General features: G+C 43.1%; 1 protein-coding gene across 1 annotated transcript in view; it reads left to right on the forward strand.

The window, feature by feature from the left end:
• The window catches only part of LOC110172319 (pituitary homeobox 3-like), a 25,201-nt gene continuing 12,099 nt past the window's right edge, over positions 1-13,102 (forward strand). Inside the window, exon 1 of the mRNA XM_055162387.1 lies at positions 1-65. The gene's annotated coding sequence lies outside the window, so the exon portion shown is untranslated. The remainder of the gene's footprint in view (positions 66-13,102) is intronic.

The raw sequence follows: 13,102 nt of genomic DNA on the forward strand, positions 1-13,102 counted from the left end.
GCGAGGAAAGGAAGCGAGGAGAGGAGCGCGTGTCCATGCCCCGCGCTGAACCGGACCAGAACTATGTGAGTACAGCCGTTCCATGTGTCCGCACTTTTACGCACGGGTTTTAAGTTACCTTCCCTCCTAAAAATACTCGGACTGTTTTTTATCCTGATTGATTTGACAGGCGACATTTAACTTGAGTGATTTATTTGATTTAATCTCAGTTTGGTTTTTAACGCGGCGTCAAATGAGTCGGTGAAATATCGATCATTCTTTTCGTCGAGCGCAAAGCGAACGAGAACGAAGGTGACCTGCCCCGAACCCTGCTCCACTCTCACTTCACTTTTGAACTTCACAACTCCAAAACAAGCTTCAAAACAAGAAAAAAAAAACATTCCAGTTTAATTTTGTAATTTATCCACGCGCAGAACAGCGAATCAAATGAACAAATGTGGAAAAAAAAGGTTTGATTTCCTGCGTAAAATGCGGGTAAATTAAAAAAAAAAAAAAAAAAGTGAAATTTAGCAGCGCGCGTACAAAGCTTTGTGGTGTTACTGTAAAACCGACATCAGCACAATAAAACCGAGCAGCTGCTGACCGCACGCACGGATAAAATGGCATCCAAAAGTTCCACATCAAATCCAGCCTGGAGGCGCAGTATTCCCCGAGTTATTCCTATTGTGAAGTCCTGATAAAAGCTCCTCTCCGGCTCTTCCTCTTCTCTTTGTGCGCTTTTTCCTGCGTATAATTCCACATTTTCTCTAAAAAACGTGCATAATATTATCTTTTTTCAGAGCAGCGAAACCTGGAAATGAAAAGGAGTGAAATTCGGAGCGCGGATGTTGTTCTGTTTGATGCGTAAAACGTTTGTGAAGCTGAAAGGCCGTTCGTGTCTGAGTGTGTCACAGCCCCGAGGCACAGACAGGTGAAAGGATCTCTGCGTTATTCTTCCATTGTGTTTCGACTCCTAATAATAGGCCACACTCTGCGCTCCCATACGCTTCAATATTTGCAGTTTAATTCATTTTATTTTAAACGATTCACTCACGAAACTCGTTTTACGTGTTTGATTTTCACAGATTTTTACGCGTAAATTATAGTTTTCCAATCTCTGCCCTCTGCGTCTGCACATTTCCCCGCGTTTTGTTCGAGCCCACGCGGTTTTAAAGCTGTAAATCTGTGCGTAATTATTTGGAGCAATGAGAAGGAAGCAGCTCTGGCGCCGGCTCAGCTCCTCTGTCCGCGTCCATTTTATCCAACCAAACCAAAACCGTAAACGCGCGTAATTCTGACACTTTTGTTCAAACTCATAAAACTCATCAAACTCATTTGATTAAGTTTGAAAATCTCCGTGGTGATGTGGAATTTGTCTTTTTTAGTGACTTACATCATGAGTCAAATTCAGTTGGATCCGTGAAGCTCATAAATAAATCTTGTTCAAGTTGATTCCAAACGCTGATCCCGGTTTTACGCGCCGAGTTTTAGGGAATTTAAGAAGGAAAATATAAACAGGAAACCAGGATATTTTGTCTTTAACCGTTTAAATGACACAATCGTGACACTGTGATTTGATGTGCGTGATTATTTCTGATTTGTTTATGATTATTTCTGATTTGTTTGTGATTATTTCTGATTTATTTGTGATTATTTCTGATTTTAGTCTCAATTAAACGAGCTGGTTTTGCACAAATAACGCAAAGGCCCGCGCTCACGGGCATGCGCAGATGATAAAGGTTTAAGGGCCGATTTTTAAGATCATTGCGTAATTCTTGGTGATTGTAGAAGCGTGATTTGATCCGTTGCGCAACAATAAAAATAAAAATATGAGGAGTTTGAGGTGCGCGTGCGGGTGAACAATGAAAGACGGACCAGATTCATGAAAAGGACGATTAAAACACACGAAAAAACTTTACAAAAAGCGCGTAAATAATCTGTAAATGTTCATCTTTGTGATGTTTAGATTCAAACTAAAATCAGGCTGCGTTAAAATCCTGACCTGAGTTTTTACGCGTAGAATCACGAGGCCACGAATCAACTCAGCTCCAAACATTTGGGTTTTAGAGTCAATTTGAGAACAACTCCAGCTCCGAGGCCCCGAAGTGTTTAACCTCAGACCAGAAATGAGTTTAATCAAAGTGGTTTCATTAAGATGGATGTTTAATTTATAGATTTTCTTTTGTTCAAATCCGGTTGAATTTTGTGACAGAGTTTAGGAGCAGCGTCACCGCCTCCTCTCCGCTTTCTTTTATTACACATTTTTAATCGTCTGTTTTTGGACATAAAAAGGTTGAACAAAGTGTCTCTAAATCCGTCAGAATTTCATGGTGAATTTACCCCAAACCCGAGGCCCGTGACGCGCACGTCTCCCTCATCCACGTGGCTCCAGTCTGTGCGTAAAAGCGCAGCGCCGGTGAGTCGTGTTTGATTTTCTCCGGAGCTTTTTTGGACGCGGGTTCCCCCCAGAGCCGCGTCCCGGGGGAGGCTCCCGTTACCGGGCCTAATCCCAGTGTAATCCCGGCTCGTGTTTCCGCTCCGTGCCTGCGTGACGCGGCGTTACGTTACGTCTCCACTGAAGCCCGCGCGTCACAGAAGAAGGAGCTTTGCGTCTTAATCCTTTAAAGCACGTGCAGCGGCGCGAGGGTTAGCGCAAAGTCCGCTGTTATCGCGCGGATTAGCGGCGCGGTGTGCGGTAACTGTGCAAACACGCCGCATTTATTTCCTTCTTTATCATTTCTGGGACATTTGTGCGCGAGGCTGAGATGAGGAGGCGCGTCCCGGGTTCGTGGGTCGCGTCTCTTCGGCCTTTTCACTGCGCTTCTTTTCTTTTACTCCCACAGATTTGAAACGATTTTTAAATTTTTATATAATTTTCACTGTTTTCATTTAAACTGTTTCATTTTTAAGAGGATGTTTTTGTTTCTTATGAAAAGGGGAAAAGGGGAAAAAGGCCAGAATTCTAAACGAAAAACCAACTTCACATTTTTCTAATATTTCGTTTTTCTCCTAAAATCCCGCGCGCTCTGTTCGTCTGAAGCAAAAATCACGCGGTTGTTTTGTTGTTTGATTGTTTCAGATCAGGAAGTTTGGGCTTTTTTGTGCAGGGAAATTTTATGAAAATCCTCTAAAACCAAAAACACATTGAAATAATCACGAACCAAAATTTTAAATGTGTATTTGATTTTTTTTTTTTTAAACGAATCACTCTTGTGTTTCCACTTTGAATTTATTTAACTGGTTTTACACAAAGTCTTTTTAAAAAAAAATTTTTTTTAATTATTATTATTTTGAGCTTGAGTGAGCAGATTTTCAAAATAAAAACCTGGACGTCTCGGGTTTGTGGAGGTTGGTGATAATAAAATTGTAAATCGAGTCGTAATTAAAGAGAATTGTGAGAAATGTGAGTCACAACAGTCACATTTTCGTTGTGTTTTTGTCGTTTTGAAGCAGCTTTTCTGTATTTTACCCAAATAAATGTCAGTTTATGTTTGTTTTTACTGTTGACAGGATCAGACTGGTTCAAAATAGAAACACCTGGGACTTTTCTGGTATAAACTGGAACAAATCAGTGGTTTTGTATAAATCTGAGGTAGAACAGGAGACACAGGCTCAAAATAAAGACACTTGGTCTCGTCAGTTTGGGCAGAAGTGGAGCTGAATCTGCAGGTTTGTGATTTAAACGAATTGTGTGAATGCAGATTTTTAAAATTCTAAACTGAGACACACCCGAGTTTAGATGTTTGGTGTAAATAAAATTAAAATTAAAAAAGTGAAAAGAGCGTGAAACATTTTGGATTCTCGTGTCAGTCAGAACCTGAGGGACAAAGACTAAAACAGGACTAAACCAGGACTAAAACAGGACTAAACCAGGACTAAAACAGGACTAAACCAGGACTAAAACAGGACTAAAACCAGGACTAAAACCAGGACTAAAACAGGACTAAAACAGAACTAAACCAGGACTAAAACAGGACTAAACCAGGACTAAAACAGAACTAAACCAGGACTAAAACAGGACTAAACAAGGACTAAAACAGAACTAAACCAGGACTAAAACAGGACTAAACCAGGACTAAAACAGGACTAAACCAGGACTAAACAGGACTAAACCAGGACTAAACCAGGACTAAAACAAGACTAAACCAGGACTAAAACAGGACTAAACCAGGACTAAAACAGGACAGAAGGACCAAATCTGAGGAACTTCTGTTGCTGCATGATTATTATTGTTTTTGTTTGTTTTATGATCATTTGCAAACACAATTTTCTGTATTTTGGCAAAGAAATGATCATTTCTGCTCCTCTTTACTGTTGACGAGGATCAGATTTGACAAAAATTGTGATAGTCCTGTTTTAGTCCTGGTTTAGTCCTATTTTAGACCAGGTTTAGTTCTGGTTTAGACCAGGTTTAGTCCAGGTTTAGTCCAGGTTTAGACCTGGTTTTGATCAAATTGGTGAAAACTAGAGACACTGGGACATTTCTTGTATAAAACTGTGGGACAAATCGTTGTTTTTGTGTAAATCTGCAGGGACAGAGACACAGGGACCAAACTGAGACTGTCCCGGGTCAGTCTGGTCGTCTGGACACTCGAGTCTGACAAGAACTCGAACTAAATGTGCAGGTTTGTGATTAAAACATGTGAAACAAACAAACACAAGTCCAGGTCTGTGTGTGTCTGTGTGTCTGTGTGTGTGTGTGTGTGTCTGTGTGTGTGTGTGTGTGTGTGTGTGTGTCTGTGTGTGTGTGTGTGTGTGTGTGTGTGTGTGTGTGTGTGTCTGTGTGTGTGTGTGTGTGTGTGTGTGTGTCTGTGTGTGTGTGTGTGTGTGTGTGTGTGTGAAGAGGAAACTCTGTCAGAACAGAGAGCAGAGCGTGTGTGTGTGCACGGGCCCTTCAGCTCCAGGCCTGTGCACACACAGACCCCTGAGGACCGCGCACACACAGACGCCTGAGGACCGCGCACACACAGACCCCTGAGGACCGCGCACACACAGACGCCTGAGGACTGTGCACACATGTGAATAATAACAGGATGGTGTGTGTCGTGTGTCGTGTGTCGTGTGTCGTGGTTCAGGCTCCAGACGGAGGCTTCAGACGCGAGTGCAGACGCATGTTTTAACTCGGCTCCTCCCCCACACTTCACACTTCACACTTCTGTGTTAAAACGTCACGAGTTTAATTAAAACGCTCATAAACACACATCACTAATCTCAGACTTCAGGTCATCGCACAAACCACACGGAGAAAGATCCTCCAATAAAGTGATGATCAAACCTCCATGTTTGTTTCCCAGTGGGACGTGTCTATTGTCAAAGTCGATCTTTTCAAGTCTTTTGAACCATTTCACTTTTGTTTCTGGTTCTGAAATTGTCATATTTTAGTTTTGGGATTCGGACGTCGTAACTGTGTGGTTGAAAACGACTCGAGAAACAGACTTCAGAAGTTTGTGAACTTCATAAATGTAAAAGTGAATCAGATGTGTGTGACTCAAACCTCTGTTCAAACTGTTTCTCTTCCCAACGGAATTGAAAACTAGTGAAAGGTGAAGGTGATGGGCAGGATTGATCCACAGGAAGAACCAAAAAGGAAACATTTGTCTGACTAAATCCTCCCGAGTTTACATTTGTATGTACATTTTGTCTGTGGAGCCACGACAAAACAGAATCGGGTTTGTTAATGTAGAGGAGCAGAAGACAAACAGACTGAGCTGCACTTTCTTGTTCTTGTGGTTTTACACAAACATCACGTCTTGGTCTTTGCAGTGGAAGGTGTTTCTTGGTGAACAGTTGGAGACTTTCACTTTGGTGTTTTTGACTTTTTAAATTCATAACCGAGTTTGAACGAGGAATCAGGATTTTGTTTTGTCGTGGCTCCACAGACAAAATGTTCTCTGTAAACTCGGGAGGATTTAGTCAGACAAATGTTTCCTTTTTGGTTCTTCCTGTGGATCAATCCTGCCCATCACCTTCACCTTTCACTATTTTTCAATTCCGTTGGGAAGAGAAACAGTTTGAACAGAGGTTTGACTCACACACATCTGATTCACTTTTGCATTTATGAAGTTCACAAACTTCTGAAGTCTGTTTCTCGAGTCGTTTTCCGCTGTTTGGATCCAACAACCACAACAATGACGACGTCCCAATCCCGAAACTAAAATCTGACAATATCAGAAGCAGAAACAAAAGTGAAATGGTTCAAAAGACTTGAAAAGATCGACTTTGACAATAGACACGTCCCAAAACAAACATGGAGGTTTGATCATCACTTTATTGGAGGATCTTTGTCAGAGTTGATTCTGTGATGACCTGAAGTCTGAGATTCTTGACCTGAGTTTCAATATAAAGTCGTTTCTTCGTCTCTCAGACCTGGAGTTGTGTGTTTTTTGTTTCATTCATGTTTAACGCACAAACCTGCACAGTGAAGCGTCAGAGCTTCTCTCAAACTGGACACACTCTGTTCCACCTTGTGATGTCATGTGGTGATGCAAAGGGTCCTTTTTTACTGACAAAATTTCTAAACTTTTCCAGGACTTTTTCATGACCTAAAGTGAATTTTCCATGACTTTACGGCTCCTCCAAGCAGCGGTGGAGCTCACAGTCTGAGGCCGTCACTCTTCTGCTCTGTTTTCTTGTTTGTTTGTTTGTTGTTTTTGTTTTTCCTCATTTTTCTTGAGTTTCTGTTTGAATCGTGGTGAATTGGAAACTTGTCGTATTCGTCACGTTTCCACTGAAACACGTCTGTGTCAGAAACGGTTTGTGTCCAGACTCGTCGTTTCTGTGGTCGAGGTTTTTCCTGCGCCACAAAAACTCTCCACACATTTGTTTATGTTTTACAGAAATGAAACTTTAAACCACATGATTCATTTGCATAAACTGAGCAAAAAAAACCAACATGTCGCTACGTTTGTCCCGATGTGATTCACCTTCTGCCGGAATAAACGACAGTGGAATATGAGTGTTCTCCCTGTGTCAGAGGGGTGTTTCTCTCTGTGTCAGAGGGGTGTTCTCTCTGTGTCAGAGGGGTGTTCTCTCTGTGACAGAGGGGTGTTCTCTCTGTGACAGAGGGGTGTTCTCTCTGTGTCAGAGGGGTGTTCTCTCTGTGTCAGAGGGGTGTTCTCTCTGTGACAGAGGGGTGTTCTCTCTGTGTGACAGAGGGTGTTCTCTTCTGTGTGACAGAGGGGTGTTCTCTCTGTGTGACAGAGGGGTGTTCTCTCTGTGTCAGAGGGTGTTCTCTCTGTGTGACAGAGGGGTGTTCTCTCTGTGTCAGAGGGGTGTTCTCCTCTGTGTCAGAGGGGTGTTCTCTCTGTGTGTCAGAGGGGTGTTTCTCTCTGTGTGACAGAGGGGTGTTCTCTCTGTGTCAGAGGGGTGTTCTCTCTGTGTGACAGAGGGGTGTTTCTCTCTGTGTCAGAGGGTGTTCTCTCTGTGACAGAGGGGTGTTCTCTCTGTGTCAGAGGGGTGTTCTCTCTGTGTGTCAGAGGGGTGTTCTCTCTGTGTGACAGAGGGGTGTTCTCTCTGTGTCAGAGGGGTGTTCTCTCTGTGACAGAGGGGTGTTCTCTCTGTGTGACAGAGGGGTGTTCTCTCTGTGTGTCAGAGGGGTGTTCTCTCTCTGTGACAGAGGGGTGTTCTCTCTGTGTCAGAGGGGTGTTCTCTCTCTGTGTCAGAGGGGTGTTCTCTCTGTGTGTCAGAGGGGTGTTCTCTCTCTGTGTCAGAGGGGTGTTCTCTCTGTGTGTCAGAGGGGTGTTCTCTCTGTGTCAGAGGGGTGTTTCTCTCTGTGTTCAGAGGGTGTTCTCTCTGTGTGTCAGAGGGGTGTTCTCTCTGTGACAGAGGGGTGTTCTCTCTGTGACAGAGGGGTGTTCTCTCTGTGTCAGAGGGGTGTTCTCTCTGTGTGACAGAGGGGTGTTCTCTCTGTGTCAGAGGGGTGTTCTCTCTCTGTGTGTCAGAGGGGTGTTCTCTCTGTGTCAGAGGGGTGTTCTCTCTGTGTGTCAGAGGGGTGTTCTCTCTGTGTGTCAGAGGGGTGTTCTCTCTCTGTGTCAGAGGGGTGTTCTCTCTGTGACAGAGGGGTGTTCTCTCTGTGTCAGAGGGGTGTTCTCTCTGTGTGTCAGAGGGGTGTTCTCTCTGTGTGTCAGAGGGGTGTTCTCTCTCTGTGTCAGAGGGGTGTTCTCTCTGTGACAGAGGGGTGTTCTCTCTGTGACAGAGGGGTGTTTCTCTGTGTGTCAGAGGGGTGTTCTCTCTGTGTGACAGAGGGGTGTTCTCTCTGTGTGTCAGAGGGGTGTTCTCTCTGTGTCAGAGGGGTGTTCTCTCTGTGTGACAGAGGGGTGTTCTCTCTGTGTCAGAGGGGTGTTCTCTCTGTGTCAGAGGGGTGTTCTCTCTGTGTGACAGAGGGGTGTTCTCTCTGTGTCAGAGGGGTGTTCTCTCTGTGTGACAGAGGGGTGTTCTCTCTGTGTCAGAGGGGTGTTCTCTCTGTGTCAGAGGGGTGTTCTCTCTGTGACAGAGGGGTGTTCTCTCTGTGTCAGAGGGGTGTTCTCTCTGTGTGACAGAGGGGTGTTCTCTCTGTGTGTCAGAGGGGTGTTCTCTCTGTGACAGAGGGGTGTTCTCTCTCTGTGTCAGAGGGGTGTTCTCTCTGTGACAGAGGGGTGTTCTCTCTGTGACAGAGGGGTGTTCTCTCTGTGTCAGAGACTGAACTCAACAACACACAGAGGTGTTTTATTTGACACTTTATTTGAATTAATTTCAGAGGAAATTCTGAACAAAAGTTGAGTCTGGTCTTTTCTCTCAGGAGTTTGAAGTGTTGTTCAGTTAAATCAGAATAACTCTACAAAGTGTTTTCCGTTTACTCTCAAAACGTTCATAAAACTCTGGTCCAGTTTTACTTCATGAACTTTTACACAAATGTTAAATTAACTCTAGAACAGAGTGACTCAGAGAAACTCTGAGGAAATGTTCAAACTGACTCTGTCAGAGTTAATTTTAACACTTGACTTTTTGCGTTGTAGTGAAGGTGTGTGGAGTTTAAAAACAGAGTGGAGCACTTCCTGTATCACCACATGATGACATCACAAGGTGGTGTCAGCAGGTTTGTGAGTGAAACATGTGAATGAAACAAAAAACACAAATCCAGGAAACGACTCGAGGCTCAGAGTAAAAAACAAAACAAAGTGAAAATGATTGAAATTAAAAACATTTGATTTGAGTCGATTCAAGTTCAAACGATTCACCAACGACACGAGTTTGTTTTTCTTCTTTCACACAACTTTGGATTTATTTTCTTATTTGAAGTAGAAAAAAGTTGTTTTTCTTCTTTTGAGTGTAGAAAGTTTGATTTTCATGTTTGATTTTCTGCAGTTTTATTGATTCTCTTTGTTATTTGGGCCGATTGAACCTGATGAAACTGAAACTAATCATTCTATTTTTATAATATTTTTATATTTTTATGTCCACATATCATTTATAAAACATGTATTTTATAAAAGCTGAACAATCCAGAAAGTGTTGGAGATAATCGTGTCGTGTGGACGTCGGCTCCTCCAGAAACTCTCGTTCCACTGCAGAACTTTTACTCGTCAAGTGAAATTGACTCAAATCATGAAAAAACTTTAATTCAAGTCGTCTGAACTCAGCCAGGTTTAGTTTTTGCAGCGTTGCATAAAAATGCACCATTTATGACACATCAGGAAATATCAGAAATATAATATTGACTTGATTATTTCATCACAACAAAACAATTCAGTTTGACAATATTTGATATATTTGACTTCATTTATTTACATGAACTTGAAGTTTAATTTACAAAAATAGAAACAGTTGCTCAGTACACGGCAAAAAAAATAAATCAAGTCAAGTTCAGACGACTTGAATTAAAAGAAAGTTTCATCATGATCTGAGTCAGTTTCATCATTTTAGTAAAATTATTTGAGAACATTATTAAAATATGAAAACTACACTTAAAATAAGAAAAACTTATATGAAAATATGAATCTAAATCTAATTTTTGCTTGTTTTAACAAAACGACTTTTATTTCATTGGTCGATCATTTTACTCGTCAAGTTGAATCGTCTTAAATAAAGTCAAATGTTTTAAATTGATACAGATGTTTGTTTTTCACGGAGGTAAACTTCACTTCATATTCAGACAGTAAAATGTTTTTGATTTTACAGTAGGAAAATGGACTTAAAAAGTGCAAATTGTTCCTTGTTGTGAATTGTCCAATCAGCAGGAAGTTTATGTGAACGACTCAAACAGAAACAGAACCTGACGCAGACTTGAGCCAAACGTCTGAACGTTTGTTTGTGTAAAACGTTTGCAGCTTCGTCTCATTTAAACGTCAGAATCACAGAATCACACTGAGCCTTCTGCTCCGTTCTCTTCTTTCTCTTCTTTCTGTCGTCGTGTGGGAGATCTTCTCTTCTCTTCTTCACCTCTCTCTCCTCTTCTTCTCTTCTTCACCTCTCCTCTTCTTCTCTTCTTCACTTCTTCTCTTCTTCTCTTCTCCTCTTCTTCACTTCTTCTCTTCTCCTCTTCTTCACTTCTTCTCTTCTTCACTTCTTCTCTTCTCGCTATGTTTAATTTAAAAAGATGAATTTCCCGCGAGCAAACAGCAAAAAAAAATTTAAATCAGGAGAATCTGAAGAATTTGATTCTGTAACTTCTGTTTGTGGAAACGTCTGAGCACAAAGAACGAGTCAAAGACCAAAGACCCGAACAGAAAAAAGAAGATCGAGGACTAAACCAGGACTAAACCTGGACTAAACCTGGACTAAACCAGGACTAAACCAGGACTAAACCTGGACTAAACCAGGACTAAACCTGGACTAAACCAGGACTAAACCAGGACTAAACAGGTAAACCAGGACTAAACGACTAAACCTGGACTAAACCAGACTAAAGGACTAAACAGGACTAAACTGGACTAACCAGGACTAAACCAGACTAAACCAGGACTAAACCAGGACTAAACCTGGACTAAACCAGGACTAAACCAGGTCTAAACCAGGACTAAACCTGGACTAAACCTGGACTAAACCAGGACTAAACCAGGACTAAACCAGGACTAAACCTGGACTAAACCAGGACTAAACCTAAACCAGGACTAAACCAGGACTAAACCTGGACTAAACCAGGACTAAACCAGGACTAAACCTGGACTAAAACCAGACTAAACCAGGACTAAACCTGGACTAAACCTGCTGACTAAACCAGGACTAAACCTGGACTAAACCAGGACTAAACCAGGTCTAAACCAGGACTAAACCTGGACTAAACCTGGACTAAACCAGTACTAAACCTGGACTAAACCAGGACTAAACCTGGACTAGACCAGGACTAAACCAGGACTAAACCAGGACTAAACCTGGACTAAACCTGGACTAAACCAGGTCTAAACCAGGACTAAACCTGGACTAAACCTGGACTAAACCAGTACTAAACCTGGACTAAAACCTGGACTAAACCAGTACTAAACCTGGACTAAACCAGGACTAAACCAGGACTAAACCTGGACTAAACCTGGACTAAACCAGGACTAAACCAGGACTAAACCAGAACTAAAAACATGAGTAAAACAGAACCAGGACGAGGAGTTGTTGTACAGTTGTAGGGAGTATTATTTGGTGAGCAGGAGTGTCCATGATGGAGAGCAGTCCCCTGTCCTCTCGTCCTCTCGTCCTCTCGTCCTTGTCCTCTCGTCCCCTCTGTTGGACAGTTTTATTACCGGGCGTCCCTTGTCCCCTCGTCCCCTCTGTTGGACAGTTTTATTACCGGGCGTCCCCTGTCCTCTCTGTTGGACAGTTTTATTACCGGGCGTCCCTTGTCCTCTCATCCCCTCTGTTGGACAGTTTCATTACCGGGCATCCCTTGTCCCCTCTGTTGGACAGTTTTATTACCGGACGTCCCTTGTCCCTCGTCCTCTCTGTTGGACAGTTTTATTACCGGGCGTCCCTTGTCCCTCGTCCCCTCTGTTGGACAGTTTTATTACCGGGCGTCCCCTGTCCTCTCTGTTGGACAGTTTTATTACCGGGCGTCCCTTGTCCCCTCTGTTGGACAGTTTTATTACCGGGCGTCCCTTGTCCCCTCTGTTGGACAGTTTTATTACCGGGCGTCCCTTGTCCCCTCATCCCCTCTGTTGGACAGTTTCATTACCGGGCGTCCCTTGTCCTCTCTGTTGGACAGTTTTATTACCGGGCGTCCCTTGTCCCCTCTGTTGGACAGTTTTATTACCGGGCGTCCCTTGTCCTCTCTGTTGGACAGTTTTATTACCGGGCGTCACATGTAAATGAGTTGTTTTGACTGGGGGCCGGTGCTGTGTTCTGATTGGTCGAGAGCTCCTCACCTTCGGGCCCCGGGGCCAAACGATCCTCAGGTAAACAAATACATTTACATAAAGATCCAGAGCAGGAGACGACGCACGGGGACGACGCACGGGGACGACGCACACTCTTCATCCTCCTCTGCATCTCCTGCTCATCCTCTCCTCCTCTGGACCTGGTTTAGTCCTGGTTTAAACCTGGTTTAGACCTGGTTTAGTCCTGGTTTAGTCCATGTTTAAACCTGGTTTAGACCTGGTTTAGTCCTGGTTTAGTCCTGGTTTAGTCCTGTGGTTTAGTCCTGGTTTTAGTTCCTGGTTTAGTCCTGGTTTAGTCCTGGTTTAGTTTAGTCCTGGTTTAGTCTGGTTTAGTCCTGGTTTAGTCCTGGTTTAGTCCTGGTTTAGACCTGGTTTAGTCCTGGTTTAGTTCTGGTTTAGTCCTGGTGTTTAGTCCTGGTTTAGTCCTGGTTTAGTTTAGTCCGTGTTTAGTCCTGGTTTAGTTTAGTCCTGGTTTAGTCCTGGTTTACCTGGTTTTCTGGTTTAGTCCTGGTTTAGTCCTGGTTTAGTCCTGGTTTAGTCTGGTTTAGTCCTGGTTTAGTCTGGTGGTTTAGTCCTGGTGGTTTAGTCCTGGTTTAGTCCTGGTTTAGTCCTGGTTTAGTCCTGGTTTAGTCCTGGTTTAGTCCTGGTTTAGTCCTGGTTTAGTTCTGGTTTAGTCCTGGTTTAGTCCTGGTTTAGTCCTGGTTTAGTCCGTGTTTAGTCCTGGTTTAGTCCTGGTTTAGTTCTGGTTTAGTCCTGGTTTAGTCCTGGTTTAGTCCTGGTTTAGT

The sequence above is a fragment of the Boleophthalmus pectinirostris genome, unplaced genomic scaffold (genome assembly GCF_026225935.1).
Source record: "Boleophthalmus pectinirostris isolate CB_2022bp ecotype Guang Dong unplaced genomic scaffold, ASM2622593v1 HiC_scaffold_5, whole genome shotgun sequence".
In the NCBI taxonomy this organism is placed as follows: domain Eukaryota; kingdom Metazoa; phylum Chordata; class Actinopteri; order Gobiiformes; family Gobiidae; genus Boleophthalmus; species Boleophthalmus pectinirostris.